Here is a 15,960-nt window from a genome sequence, read left to right as displayed (position 1 = left end):
CAATCAGTCTCGGCCCCCCCCCATGGCCCCACATCCCCGTTGATAAAATTTATTTCCTAAATAGAAGCCATATTAAATTTAATAATTTTATACTGACTATCCTTGAGAAATATGTTGTACTTTTACTATTTGTATTTTGTAAATCGCCGATTGTCCAGTTCTCTTCTGTGGAAACTGTCTAGAAGTCGTATGATTGTGGCGGTATAGAAGAATAAAGTTATGTTATGTTGATGTCACTCACCATTGGACCTCTTTGATTCGCTGGAGAGTTGCTTCCTTTATACTCATTGGTTGTGATTTCGGCTCTAAGTGAAAAGCAAGAAATAAAAAAAAAAAAAAAAAAAAATCCCAATTAGACACACTGCACAAATCAATCCCCCACTCGCTCCGCTGGGGCTTTTTAATTTTCTTTTAGGCTGTCAGAGCAAAAGTTTGGCCGGCAAGTGAGGTATAACTGAAATCCGAAGACCTCAAAATAGCATCAGCTATATCCTCTTTTGCCGAAAGCCACAGAGAGGAAGCCGAGGGATCAGCTTAAACTTTAATGCACAGAAATAATTGCAAAATATGTTTTGTTCTAATTAGGTAAAAGAACCACATTCCATGCTCGTTAGTAACGTCTGTGCCTTATGGGAGACTAATCTCAAGTTGTGGCGATTTGGACTGGATCCCACTGCAGCTTGGTTTTTTCCCCCAGAACAGCTGCTCTCCCGAGACTTAAGGGTCTCTCACAGGTCATCCTTTAAGTAGTCGATCCTCCCTCTCTGCCTTTAAGAAATAAGGAATTTATGAATGCAACCCCCCCTTTCAAGAAAAGAACAACGCATGCAAAACAAAACACTGCCTACTGTGTCACAGATCTCGTAACATCTGCCTTTAGAAGAGGATGGCAAAATTTGGATTTTAAATCCCAAAATGGAGCCTGCTTGCTGTCCCCTTAGCAGTGGAACATGTGCAGGCGACGAGATGGAAAGTAATTGGATAAATACAGAGAACAAAGTCTCGGCGCTGAAAAATACCCCACACATGTAAATGTTGCTCCACAGGACTGCAGCCAAGGAAAGCTGAAAGTAGGCCTTTGCGTCCTGCATTCCCACAAGCCAGTCCATGCCTACTGCGCACCTCAAACCGTAGAAAATTATAGGGAAAAGAACTAGGCTGCGCAGCTGAACGTTTCCAAAATATGCAGAGCAGGGAAACCAAGCTAAGACAAACATCTTGTTTTCAAATAGATCCCAGAGGCACAAGCAGATGAAGAGTCAGATATACTAAAGGGGTCTATGATAATCATCATAGCTTATTGCAGTCTTTCTCAACACATGGTACGCGCACTCCTAGGGGCGGATCTCCCGCCCCTCTTCCTCCTCAATCGCCGCTGCTATGGGGGATCCCATGCCCTCCTTCCTGCCCTTCAGCTGCATCACCGAATCTGACCCGGAAGGTTTCCCCTCTGACGTCGAAGGGAAGCCTTCCGGGTCAGCCGGGGATCCCAGTTACCACAACAGTCCTTCCTACCATCAGCCGCACTTGTTTGCAGGGACGCGGGTGATGGCTCTTACATGTTGCAGCATGGCTGACCCAGAAGCCTTCCCGCTGACGTCAGAGGGAAGGCTTGCAAGTCAGCCAAGTGCATCATGCAAGAGCCGCTGCCTGCATCCCTGCAAACAAGTGTGGCTGAAGGAAGGAGCAAAGGAGCAGTCCAGCTGGACGGCCTTGAAGGGAACGAGTGCGGCCCTGGAGCGAGCAGGTAAGGGAGAGATGGGATATCAATATGGGACAAAGGGAGAATGGAGGGGAGGGGGAAGGAGTGCGTTTGGACATGGGAGGGGCCCGTATCAGCTCCTCTTCTGACGTCACTTCCTGGATTTGCGCCTAGGAAGTGACATCAAAGGGAGAGCCCACATAAGCACGACAGCAGGTTAGGGGGGGGTCACTGCTCACGCCAGGAACGTTACAGAGGTACGGGGGAAGGGAAGCGACGCACGTGCAGCAATGGGGGAGGGCAGGGAAGGAGCATATAGGGGTGGGGCACCACCACTTCTGATGCCTCTCATCCTCGTTATGCCACTGGGCTGGAGTTAGCTTCGATAGCGACTCCAGCACTGGGGCAATGTGGCCAATGCTGAACGGACTTCTACGGTTTGTGCCCTGAATATGGAGCAACTATGTGCATTTTATACCATACTCATATCATCTAAGTACACGTCTTGCTTATCGTGGGGGGGGGGGGGTGTAGGGGAGGACACCTTCAACCTTTTGACACCTATGGACCGGCACCGGTCCGTAGACCTGCAGTTGAAGAACACTGGGCTAAGTCATGGGCCAGACCCTGCCCCCGCAATAGTACTAATTGTAACACCATTTTTTCCATTCATTTTTCATATATATATATATATATATACATATATATATATATATATATATATATATATACATATACATATATATATATACACACACAATATAATCGTATTAACAACACATAATGGTTAACCACAAAATTTAAATAAACAAAGCACACGGTATGCTTTTCAACATTCATTCCTACCAGAAAACAGATAACCCCATGCAAATGCAGGACCAAAAACTAAAAGTACTAATATTTAGAAATAAATCCTAAGATGCAAGACTCTGCATGCAATACAACCCCAGAGAAAAAGAAACAAAAGCATTTCTTTCTGAACAGACAAATCAATCACTAAATAAAAAAAATAATAAACGCATTCCCCCTTCCGTTGTTGTCTCTTTCCCTCCATGTTGTACCTTGCCTTCTGGCCTATCTCCCGGTGTTATCTTCGGGCCGGTCCATGGTGCGATCAATGCTGCGTCTTTTGGGCCAGCTCCCTGAGTGCTGCATTGCACAAAGCTGTGGGCAGCGTCCCGCGCCTCATCTGGAAGCCTTCCCTCTGACGTTGCGACGTCAGAGAGAAGGCTTCCAGTTCAGGCGCAGGCCACGCGTCGGAGCCTTTTCCCACAGCTTTGTGCACTGCAGTACTCAAGGAGCTGGCCCGAAGACGCCGCACTGATCGCACCATGGACCGGCGCCAGAAGAACACTGTTATAGAGAAACGTAGCAAGTAAATGAATCAATTTTAGATGGCGAGTGCGACATTGTTGGACAGACTGGATTCAGGTTACCAAACGTCTGGATTTCTCCGGACATGTCCTCCTTTTGAACACACATCTGGGGGTCTGGACAGCTTTTCAAAACCTGGCACTTTGTCCGAGTTTTGAAACGCTTTGAAGAAACCTGTGTCGGGCAGGAGGGGGGCGGGGCTGGGGCGTTACAGGGTGGGGATGGGCGGAGCTGGGTGGGCGGGTCTAGGAAAATCTGGCAACCCTAGACTGGATGAACCGTGCAGGTCTTTCTCTGCCCCTATTTACTATGTTAAATATTATGCAAATTAGGTGGCTGCCTTGAGCCGCAGCTTCTGCTGGAGGCGGAGCAAAGAAAAGCAGGAACGTAACAGGTCCTGATAACCAGAGAAACTCGTGAATCTAGGCCTAAGAGCCATCAGTGCTTTGAATCCCTTTTTCACATCTTTTGTATGACAAATAACACTTATATCAAGTGCGGCCTTCTACCATGGCTTTGTTTACTATTGTGCTCTAGGTTTCATGCATTTAAGTGGTTTCGTTCACTTTGTTTCTTTACCTGTGATGCAATTTGAATTGCTAACTTCTAGCTTTCTTCCCAGGGTTTAGCCTGTGGTGAAGGAACAGCAAGGGTGAGGTTGGAGTAGAGAATATAATTAAATCTACTCTGTGCCATAACACAGGTCTTCTCTTCCTGTCATGCAGAGAATAGAAGGTGGTAGTGTGGAGGGCACACAGGCAGGGGCACCGTTTCCATTGCTTGATAAAAATGATCCATGGTTGGTGATGTAGCCGCTTGCCTGTTAGATGAAAGTGAAAGGAGTTCACCCCTAGGGATGAATTATTGGGCTTCATTAGAAGATAGTTACCAGATTTTCCAAAACTAAAATCTGGACCTAAGGCCCCACCCCCAGGCCAGCCCAGTGTTACCCATCACTGCCCGAGTCACGCCCCCCCAGCAACACCCCCTCAACCTGTTCCCTTGTCAGGAGAGCATCTGCGCATGCGGTTGCAAGAATAGTAAATCAATCTTTACGAGAAGGAATCAACTATGAAACCAGTTGTTTTTTTTAACAAAGTTGATTTTGATACCACTCAAATGGGTAATTATCACTCTATATCTGTGGTTCTATTTTTGGGAAAGGAAACGGGATCAGGAAGTGATGTCATTGGGAGAGCTGAAGCCAACAGGTTACAGATGTTCACTAATAGTGATCATCTGAAGAGGTACACTGGGGGGGGGGGAAAGCACAGTGGCGGGGAGGAGTGTGGGAGGTGCATGGTGCAGTGATGCCAAGCACCATTGCTCCAGGCGTTTCATTACCTCGTTACACTGTTGGATACAATTATAGTCAGGGCCGGCCCATCCACAAAGTTAGACTAGGCATTGTTTATGACCGCAGCTTCTGGGGGAAACAGAGATCCACAATACAAGCGACCTGGAAAAACAGTGGAGAGAAAAAAAGATGTACTGGGACAGGAAAAATAAAACGGTCTCTTATTGAGAAGTACATGGGGGAAGCTACTGCTTGCTCTGGATCTGTAGCATGGAATGTTGCTACTCTTTGGGGTTCCGAAATCTCGCTATTCTTTGAAATTCTGCCTGAAATCTTGATACTCTTTGGGGTTGTAGAACCTTTTGTTACTCTTTGGGGTTCCAGAATCTTGCTATTCTTTGAGATTCTGCCTGGAATCTTGATACTATTTGGGGTTCTAGACTCTTTTGTTACTCTTTGGGATTCTGGAATGTTGCTGCTCTTTGGGGTTCCAGAATCTTGCTATTCTTTGAGACGCTACCTGGAATCTCGATACTCTTTGGGGCTCTAGAATCTCTTCTTACTCTTTGAGATTCTGGAATGTTGCTACTCTTTGGGGTTCCGGAATCTTGCTATTCTTTGAAATTCTGCCTGAAATCTTGATACTCTTTGGGGTTCTAGAATCTTTTGTTACTCTTTGGGACTCTGGAATGTTGCTACTCTTTGAGGTTCCGGAATCTTGCTATTCTTTGAGATTCTGCCTGAAATCTTGATACTCTTTGAGTTTGTAGAATCTGTTGTTACTCTTTGGGATTCTGGAATGTCGCTACTCCTTGGGTTTTGGCCAGGCACTAGTGACCTGGATTGGCTACCATGAGAATGGGCTACTAGGCTTGATGGGCCATTGGTCTGACCCAGGAAGGCTATTCTTATGTTCTTATGGTCCAGGAGAATCAGATTAAAAATGTGTCATTTATTTATTATGGCTAGAGAAGATGGGGGGTGCTGTTATTGGACACGTTATTCCTCCAATTGAGTAATGCAAAGTGGCTGTCAACTGTTCCTCCTTTGGATAATATCAAAATCGGGTTTTTTATAATTCCCCTCTTAAATTTTTCCTTATATTGGTTCTATATATTTGTGGACTAAATAATGATTAATTTTTCTATTTGTGGGTTTCCCTGGGATGTAACGTGGTGGGGATGGGTGGAACTGGATGGGCCTGGGGGGCGGGTCTAGGGATCCAAATTTTATTATAGTAAAATCGGGCAACCCTACTTTCAGCTAACTAACTTTGCACTCCCATTTTGGCGCTTACCTACCATTATCTAATTCGCCCCTAATTTATAGCATCCTAATTAGAGTTATTTTATTTATTTCATTTCTAGCAAGGAACAGGAAAACACACATACCCTCTTTTTATTAAGGACCCATAATAAGATACATAAAATATAAAACCAAAACACTACCAAATTATTACAAATTCTATAACAAGTCAAAAACTAAAAGCAAAAAGCAACGTCAGCCTTTTTTTATTATTACAGATATTGATATTGTTCAAAGAGCTGATTTGACTTTTGTGACCATTTGGTTAGTTTAGATGTTTATATGCTCTGTTTGGATTAATAAAGAAATCTGAACTAAAAACAGACTTAAAATAATTGCACATCTGTATATGTTTTAGAGATGACCTGTAATAAAACTATTTCCTTTATACTTACCCTTAACATATAAGAACATAACAATAGCCTTACTGGGTCAGACCAATGGTCCAACAGGCCCAGTAGCCCGTCTTCACGGTGGCCAATCCAGTTCACTCGTACCTGGCCAAAACCCAAAAAGAGTAGCAACATTCCAGAACCCCAAAGAGTATCGAGATTCCAGGCAGAATCTCAAAGAATAGCAAGATTCCGGAACCCCAAAGAGTAACAAAAGATTCTAGAACCCCAAAGAGTATCAAGATTCCAGGCAGAATCTCAAAGAATAGCAAGATTCCAGAATCCCAAAGAGTAACAAAATATTCTAGAACCCCAAAGAGTATTGAAATTCCAGGCAGAATCTCAAAGAATAGCAAGATTCCGGAACCCAAAGAGTAGTAACATTCCAGAACCCCAAAGAGTAACAAAAGATTCTAGAGCCCCAAAGAGTATCAAGATTCCAGGCAGAATCTCAAAGAATAGCAAGATTCTGGAACCCCAAAGAGTAGCAACATTCTAGAATCCCAAAGAGTAACAAAAAATTCTAGAACCCCAAAGAGTATTGAAATTCCAGGCAGAATCTCAAAGAATAGCAAGATTCCGGAACTCAAAGAGTAGTAACATTCCAGAACCCCAAAGAGTAACAAAATATTCTAGAACCCCAAAGAGTATCAAGATTCCAGGCAGAATCTCAAAGAATAGCAAGATTCTGGAACCCCAAAGAGTAGCAACATTCTAGAATCCCAAAGAGTAACAAAAGATTCTACAACCCCAAAGAGTATCAAGATTCCAGGCAGAATCTCAAAGAATAGCAAGATTCCGGAACCCCAAAGAGTAACAAAAGATTCTAGAACCCCAAAGAGTATCAAGATTCCAGGCAGAATCTCAAAGAATAGCAAGATTCCGGAACCCAAAGAGTAGTAACATTCCAGAACCCCAAAGAGTAACAAAAGATTCTAGAGCCCCAAAGAGTATCAAGATTCCAGGCAGAATCTCAAAGAATAGCAAGATTCTGGAACCCCAAAGAGTAGCAACATTCTAGAATCCCAAAGAGTAACAAAAGATTCTAGATCCCCAAAGAGTATCAAGATTCCAGGCAGAATCTCAAAGAATAGCAAGATTCCGGAACCCCAAAGAGTAGAAAGATTCCGGAACCCCAAAGAGTAGCAACATTCCATGCTACTGATCCAGAACAAGCAGTGGCTTGCTTGCCCCATGTGTTTCTCAATAACAGACTATGGACTTTTCCTCCAGGAACTTGTCCAAACCTTTCTTAAAACCAGCTACGCTATCCGCTCTTACCACATCCTCTGGCAACGCGTTCCAGAGCTTAACTATTCTCTGGAAAGCGTTACCAGAGGATGTGGTAAGAGCGGATAGCGTAGCTGGTTTTAAGTGACCTCCGTTATTAATGACAGGGCCTGCACTTCTCCAGGGCAATTTATCACCAGGGGGACAGGTTCTTTACACCCTGTTCCCATATAGATGACAGGCATACAATGAGACGAGCTTTTTATTTAAAACAAATGCCCTTTTTTAATCTGACTGCCAAGTAACACAATCAAATTTGAACTTCCAAGGCTGTATTCATGCCCAGAGTACACTCCGCATTCCCAGAAATAGTGCACCAGACAAAAAGTTAAACACGTTAGTGTTGATTTGCTGTTTCAAAAATTAACGCATTCCTAACTCATAGTCGGATGAGAAGAGGGGAGCGGGGTCAGAGGAAAATCAAATTAACCCTTGCTGAGTCAATACAGACCACAACCCTAATGAGCTGTGACAAAGTTCTCTTAATGTAAGGACCTGTCGTCCATCAATTCACTTGCAAAATCTGTCCGACTGGAAAATAAGCTAATTCCAGCAACCGAACCTTGCTGCTCTAGGGGGGCTCAAGATTCAGACATGGCATTGTTCTGCCCGGCTGTGCCAGCCCTATCTCTACCCAGCGGGGAACAAAGAGCTCTGCTTCAACGAGTATCAGAGCAATGAGAGGGAGCCAGGACGTCAACCGACCTTTTTTGCTGCAAATCCCTGGCACTCCAGGACGCAGAGGAACAGAAATGGTTCTGCCCGTCTCCCGCTGCACACCGGTGTTTCTTCTCCGGGCACATCAGCCTTGTTCCAGAAACTGCACCTTCTCCTGACGGGAAAAGCCCCTGGGATTTTTCTGGATATCAAAGAGCCTGGCTTGCCCCTTAAGGCTAGCAAGCAAATGCCAGGCACTACAATTATTTTGCAGCCAGCTGGCCTTAACCCTTTCCAGACTGGGTGGAATTATCCCACAGAAACACGCGTATTAATGTTATGAAAGGGATAAGGGGGCACCTAAGTCTGTGTTGTAAAATGAGAACTGTACCAAGAGATCACCACAGGTTGTCTGAAAGCTGCCCTCCCTCAGGGGCCAATGCAAAAAGCCACACAGTGTATCGCAAACTGTAGGCGAGATTCCGGATGTGCCGCGCGACGCTAGCGAGGAGTAGAGGCACTGGTGCTTTCGAGAAGCACATTCTGCAAGCAATCGGCCGGCACCGGTACCTCTTCCCTCGCCAGCACCTCTGTTCCTCTACATGCCTCTCCTGTTGCAGGACCCCCCTCCCCCACTGGCGGCTTAGGGACTTCTTCTGGAGGGCCTTCGCACATATGGAGACATCGACGTGATGATATCGTGCATGCATGTGACATCATCGGGTCGACGCCTGCACATTTCTGGATGCCCTCCAGGCACGGCACAGGGTTTAGTGTGCCGCGGTGTCTAGAAGTTTGCGAGACACTACATTAGAACCATGCACCAGTGGCGTAGCCAGGCAGCCAATTTTAGGCAGGCCTGAGTCCAAAGTGGGCGGGCATCACTCTTTCCCTCCCTTCCCACCCCTTCCAATTTGTGCCGCAGCCTCTCTCTTTCCTTCCCACCCCCAGTCCATGCAGCCTCTCTCTTTCCCTCCCTTCCCCCCCCCCTCCAGTCTGTGCAGTATTTCTGCTTCTCTTCAGGTCAATGGCAGATGTTCCTACATGCTGCCGGCGGCTGACCTGGAAGCTTTCCCGCTGATGTAAAATGCAAACGTGTCAGAGGGAGCCGCTGGCAACATGTAGGAACAGCTGATGGTGGCCTGTGGCTGCTAGGTGGGCAAGCCTGAGCCCAAACTGGTGGACCAGGCCCACCCTGGGGCTATGCCCTGCCATGCGCCGATGGCTGAGCACACAGTTTCTAATGCAAGCTTACCACAAAAAAACGTATTGTATCGAGATGCTAAATAATGAGAGGACAAATTACCGCCGTGAAAAGCACGCCAGAAAAAAAACAGTGCGCAGCTCCACAGTGATCTGGAGCTAAAGTTTTACTATCCCATCCTTGGGAAAACCATCAGGGCAGTTTACAATCTAAAATACACTAACGTGCACACATTAGGTACAATAAAATCATAATTAAAACATACGAAAATCTGGTAACCCTAAGCAGATGTGATGCCATCCACTGTTAAGTGTATTGCTAATAGCACTATCATTCTAACCTCCCCAGAGATTCACCTAGGGCTACCAGATAGAAACATAGAAACATAGAAGATGATGGCAGATAAGGGCCATAGCCCATCAGGTCTGCCCACTCTACTGACCCACCCCCAAGTCTACTATCCTAGGGATCCCACTCCTGGTGACAGGTTCCCTTGGCTTAACCCTCTAAGAGATCCCACATGGGCATCCCATTTGCTCGGATTTCCCCGGACATGTTTTTAGATTGCATTGCAATAAAAAAACAACCAATTACCCTCTTCCCAACCCCCCCTCCCAAATCAAGAACCAATGCAGTAGAGCGCTTCACTCCTGGAAATGACCCATTGCTAGGGTTACCAGTTTTTCCAAACAGAAAATCCGGACCATGAGACCCACCCCCAGGCCTGCCCAGTTCTACCCATCCCCGCCTCATTCTACCCTAGCCCCGCCCCAATCCCACCAAGCCCCACCTCAGCCTCGCCCCCCGCTCTCATCGGGCAGGAGGACATCCTCGCATGCGCAGATGCCTTACTGCTCGATGGCGATTTCTTGGAAGCTTTACAGAACCCAAAGTGCCGGCTTTTGAAAAGCCATCCGGACCCCCGGACACGTCCTCAAAAGGAGGAAATCCAGACATCTGTTAACATTGCTGAGCTCACAGGGAGTTAATGCCCCCTCTCCAGACAACCTCACAGCACTGACGATTCTCTAGCAGACTACAGCAGTGTCCCGCAAACTTTTACGAGCTGGGGCACACTAAATCTAGTGTCCCCGGCTCGAGACACCTGGAAGTGCGCTGGCGTCAGCGTGATGATGTCATACGCATGTATGATGTCAGCGCGCCACCATCAGTGCATGCGCAAGGGCCCTTCAAAGGGGCCTTGCGCCGAAAGACCCGCAGAGAGAAGAGGTGCTGGCGTCGGGAGATTGCTTACAGGACGTGCCTCTCATCACGAGAGGCACGTCCTATAGACCAGTGGTTCCCAACCCTGTCCTGGAGGAACACCAGGCCAATTGGGTTTTCAGGCTAGCCCTAATGAATATGCATGAAGCAAATTTGCATGCCTATCACTTCCATCATATGCAAATCTCTCTCATGCATATTCATTACCCTTAGATCTCCAATTAATATGTAAGTTTACCATTTAGACTATTGTACGGCATCTAGACTCTTTGTTCGGTACTGTATTTAAACTTATTGTATAGTATTGTATTTAGACTTACTGTATTGTATTATATGTGGACTTATTGTATTGTATTAGCATTGTACTGTACTAAGACCTTTGTTATTCGCTGAATGTCCAGCCTTCTTACATTGTAAACCGCCTAGAAGTCGCCTGACTATGGCGGTATAGAAAAATAAAGTTATTATTATTATTATTAGCCTGAAAACCCGATTGGCCTGGTGTTCCTCCAGGACAGGGTTGGGAATCACTGCTATAGACAGCCATCTAGTGCTGGCACCTTTCCTCTTTCCCTGTGTACCGCAGCACACCTGAAATCTCAGGAGGCACACAATTTGAAATACACTGGCCTACAGCTTTCAAACTGTCATCCCCGACACTCTGTCCTCACTCCCAGCTTCAAATAAAAAAACCTGGGGCAGACGGGTTTATCTTGGCCAAATTGGCAGACGCCTACACTAACTAGTCCCCATGGAGTCTAGATCTCTCTCTTTGTGCAGAAAAAAAAAAAAAAATACAGTACCTGCATCAGTAAATCTCACAGGGGTTTCTCCTGAAGCTCTAGCTTGGGTTTCCAGTCAGCAAGAGAAAAGACGCACCAGAGACAGGAGTTTCCTGCTTACCATGTTTAAATATTGTGTTTCTTTCTATGTAAGACAGTCTTTGTGAATTAGTTAGGCCATGAGGCTAAGGTAATCTATCATGGTAATCTCTCCACAAGGCTCTCGGGTCATGTGGCTTTCAAGTCCTGTAAATCCCGCTTTAATTCTGTTTGCTTGAGCAGAGCTTGACTTAACTCATTCATATTACCAGCTCCCGGGAAGATGCTTTCAAGGAGACCACATTGTTCCCCTCTGCAAATAATCAGAAGCACAGTTGGCCAGCTTTAGATCACCCCCCCCCCCTCGTACTAAACTGAAGACTTTTACCAAAGGGCCACATGGAGAGAGAGAAAAGAGACCGGCAGATGGCCTGGCGCAGTGGCAGAGTGGCGTGCTGCCATGCACAAGGTCACCAGTTAGATCTCTACATTGGGTTTCCTACTACCTGGAGCTGGGGGGTGCTGCTGAAATGGCCTTCTTAAGATCCAGAAGGAAGGGAGGCAGGAATTAAGGATTCATAATTGCAAGGCCTGGCACATGGCCCTCGGCTGAGGACACTGACACAATGACTGAACTAGAAACATAGAAAGATGACGGCAGAAAAGGGCTACAGCCCATCAAGTCTGCCCACTCTACTGACCCACCTCGTTAAGTCTGAGTGCTAATGACCTAGTTCCTTAACTCAACCCTTGTAGGGATCCCACGTGGATGTCCCATTTATTCTTAAAGTCGAACACGCTGGTGGCCTTGATCACCTGCACCGGAAGTTTGTTCCAGTGATCTACCACCCTTTCTGTGAAGAAATACTTCCTGGTGTCCCCACTAAATTTCCCTCCTCCGAGTTTGAGAGAGAGTGGAAACTAGAACTTTCGGGGATGCGTGCAAATAGATTATATTTAGTTGAAATGGCCAACCTTCTTAGGAAGTGTGTAAAAATAGTGCACAGAGTGTTAGGTGCAATAGTAAACCTAGTCATAAATGTGTATATACATAGCACGATTGATTTGGTATAAACATGTGCATTTAAGCAGGATGATCAATATGCCAGTAACATAAAGTAGTGTATTTCAGTCTAGAGCCCTTGTATTGTACCACCTTTACAGAAGCTCATGTAAACCACACTGAATCGACTCCCCAATCATTAGTAGTGGTATAAAAGCTCTCAGAAAGCAAACATTATCACATATTGTCACATATTGTCACATATTCTGAGACAGCCCAAAGGTTTCCAACAGTGGCCAAGCCAGGTCCCAAGAACCTGGCAGAAACCCAAAGAGTAGCAACATTCCAGAGCTGAGATTATGACGTCATAAAGCCTAATTTCACCAATGCCTAAGAGCCAACCTCATCAATGATGTCGCTATGGCTTGCTTGTCCTATACTTGGCTCACATAAGAATATAAGAAGAGCCATGCTGGGTCAGACCAATGGTCCATCTAGTCCATTCACCTGTCTCCAACCATGACCAATCCAGGTTACAAGTACCTGACAGAAACCTAAATAGTACGAGGGGGTGCTGAAAAGTGCTCAGCCCAACCAATCAACTTCCTAAATTATGAACGGTATTTTGCCACTGTAGCTGAAGAGTGTTATGCTATTTCGTTGGGTCAATTTGGAGAAACGAAATTCTATGTTTTAGATATTGTTTCAGGTCATTGATTGAACCATATCCTCGCTGTTCTCTTCTTGGTTGGGCTGAGAACTTTTCAGCTCCCCCTCGTGTGTGTGTATGAGTGTGTGTGTATTTAGCTAGATAGATATGATGTATATTATATATACTTCAAAATATAAAATTATAATAAAAATGTTAAACAATGTTTCAGCAATTTATGAAACTGAACATAATTCATAGGGAGAGGAAGAGATAATGGACGCTGCAGACGGGCAGACCAGATGGGCCGTCATGTTTTTATGTTTCACATATGAACGTTCACCGGTAAAGTATTCCGGCTCTTAACTAACTGATATTTAAAAGACTTTTCGTATAAGGATACCCTTAAGAACAGGATATTGCAGGATGAAACAGTTGCATGTACAATTATGGGTTTCTAACACCTGAAGTGTAAATGTATGCCATTATGGAACTGTCGTCCCCCCCCCCCCAACACACACACATACTTTTTTCTTGCTTTTATTTTATTTTTGTTAACGAAGCCTCTCCTCCTTGATGAGGGCTTTTTAGGAGTATGCTGTTTCTTGCTTTTATCATCGCTTTGTAAGTTTTTGATGTTCGGAACTTATTAAATACTGTATTTGAAATTAAAAAAAAAAAAAAAAAAAAAAAAATATATATATATATATATATATATAAATATATATTGCATGCAAACTCAGTATAAATCCTTTCAAACCCTGTCATTACTAGGAGCACATGAGAAGCTCTAGGATTTTCCAAAAAGTCAGCCAAAAATTCAGGCAATCCTGTTGCAGACAGACGGCAGAAAAAAAAAAGGTTTAATGGTATTTCAGGGTTTCATGTCTTCCCTGTGTCACAGTCAAGTGTGAAAAGTCAAGAGTATGTGTTGACAAGTCTCTGTAAAAATAAAACGCACGTGACTCCGGAGAACCAGACATTGGGTCACGGAGAAAGGCGTCCAGATGAGAAATCTCAGATGGTTGTGTTCTGGGAAGCAGGATGCTCAGAAACTCAAGATCCCACTTCTCTTTTGCATCAGAACACAGGGGAAATCCATTTGACTAAGCCACATTTCTTTTTTAACTTGCGCCTTAATTTCCAACCATCTGAAAGCAGCTAGGAGATTTTCTGACCCCAGTGTGTTCTAGGCCTTGCTGTTAACTTTTCATGGACAATGGAGTCAGAATAGTGACCCAATAACTCTGTCATGAAGGTCAGGCTACGCGGTCCTGAAAGCAACCCCCAAGGAGTTGTGGTTTCCTCTGGGAAATCAGAACTATATTTCCATTTATGTTAAACGGGAAATAGAGCACTGAATCAGGCTCTCATGACAGGACACTAGCTGTTAACTTTAATTCAAGGATACAAGCGGCCAGTTCAGGATATCTATAATGAATAGTCATTAGATGGACATGTATCCACTGCCTGCATTCAGTGGTGTAGTGAGAGGGGTTGGGGAGGTGGACCACCTCGGGTGCCGGCACCACTCCGCCCCCCCCCCCCCCATGCTACACTTGCACCCTCCCTTCTACGACCCCTTGTACCTCTTTAAAATCTTCATCAGCATGAGCAACTACTCTGGCCTGGCTCCCTCTGAAATCACTTCTGGGTTGTGGGGCCAGGAAGTGACATCAGAGGGAGAGCCAAAGCCAGTGCGAGCAGCAGGCCAGAGAAGCAATGGCAAACATTTAAAGAGGTATGGGGGTGGGAAGGGAGGGCGTGAGTGGGGTATGGGGGCATGGAAAGAACAGGGAGGGATGGCAGAGAGGAGAGCATGCACCAGGGCTCCTTCTACCCTAAGCCCTAAAACTTACAACTAGGGGTCATCATTGTATGATGAAAGAGATTTGCATGTAATGAAGACGATAGGAATGCAGCTCTGCCCCATGCATATGCATTAGGGCTATTCCAAAAACCCAACTGGCTGGTGGTCCTCCAGACCAGGGTGGGGGGACCACTGCTCTACTTCACTGAAACAGCCTGCTGGCTCCGCAAATTACTTTCTGAACCTTTCTAGATGAAGGTCAAAATTCATTACTCTCTAACTGTACACAGCCTTGGGTGAATCTCTTCATAAAGGCAGTTAATAAGCTCCACTTCCAATAAATAAATGAAACAAGCCTTGAAGAAAATTAAAGAGATAGATCCAGGAATCTGTACACTTTTAGAACGGACCGCGTTTGCCAAAAATGTTGTACGGACAGGAAAATGTCTGATCTGCTAGAGAGGAAAACTCAGAATTCATGAAAGCTTAAGCTGGCACACCAGGCCGGTTATAAATCACTGAACCCTGGTGCAAAATGTACTTGTCTTCTGTTAACATAATCGGGTACATTTGTAACTGCTAAGAGGCGAAATTATCAATGTGAGCTACTTTTAAGATGGGTTAGGCCAGGGGTGGGCAACTCTGGTCCTCAAGGACCGGAACTCAGTCAGGTTTTCAGGATTTCCCCAATGAATATGCATGAGATCTATTTGCATGCACTGCATTCAATGCATATTCATTGCAGAAATCCTGAAAACCCGACTGGATTCCGGCCCTCGAGGACCGGAGTTGCCCACCCCTGGGTTAGATTGTTTCAGCATAGGTTCCATTTTATGCAGAGAGCCAGTTACTAATAACCTGGGATAACCGTAAAGTAACATTTCTCCAGAAGGCAAGACACAAGAGAAATCCAACGGGGTCTGCAGTAATTGTCAAACAACAAAGCCAAAAGGAGACTGAAGAGGTGATTTTCAAAATGCCAAGTCTCTTATCTGAATCAATAAACTTTTTGTATCCAGGTCTCAAACCTAAAGTGAACCATTTCTTTGGCTACAAAAAGTTTATCGATTCAAATAGAAGACTTGGCAGTTTGTCCATCCCCTCTCTGACCATCATCTGTTAACTTTCAGAGCTCATCACCCTCCCTTGCCCCCTCCCCCCAGACGATCTCCACCTGTACATTTGGGAATTTTCAGGCCATCGACTCCCGGCACTCACTCCACCACTGTTTT

The 15,960-nt window shown here is 45.2% G+C and overlaps 1 protein-coding gene across 4 annotated transcripts in view; it reads right to left on the bottom strand.

Annotated features, from left to right (window-relative positions):
- PLXNB1 (plexin B1) overlaps positions 1–15,960 on the bottom strand; it is a 161,841-nt gene that overhangs the window by 106,955 nt on the left and 38,926 nt on the right. The window contains exons 2-3 of one of the 4 annotated variants that reach the window (XM_033926203.1): positions 4,421–4,535; positions 242–305 (exon numbers count right to left, since the gene is read on the bottom strand). The exons of 1 other annotated variant lie outside the window; for it this stretch is intronic. The gene's annotated coding sequence lies outside the window, so the exon portion shown is untranslated. Of the gene's footprint in view, positions 1–241; positions 306–3,655; positions 3,854–4,420; positions 4,536–15,960 lie in introns of those variants that run through there. 2 more of the 4 variants (XM_033926204.1, XM_033926201.1) reach the window with 2 other exon arrangements.

The sequence above is a fragment of the Geotrypetes seraphini genome, chromosome 17 (assembly GCF_902459505.1).
Source record: "Geotrypetes seraphini chromosome 17, aGeoSer1.1, whole genome shotgun sequence".
NCBI lineage: Eukaryota > Metazoa > Chordata > Amphibia > Gymnophiona > Dermophiidae > Geotrypetes > Geotrypetes seraphini.
Note: the sequence above shows the minus strand (reverse complement) of the source record. Positions and strands in the feature narration are given on the sequence as shown.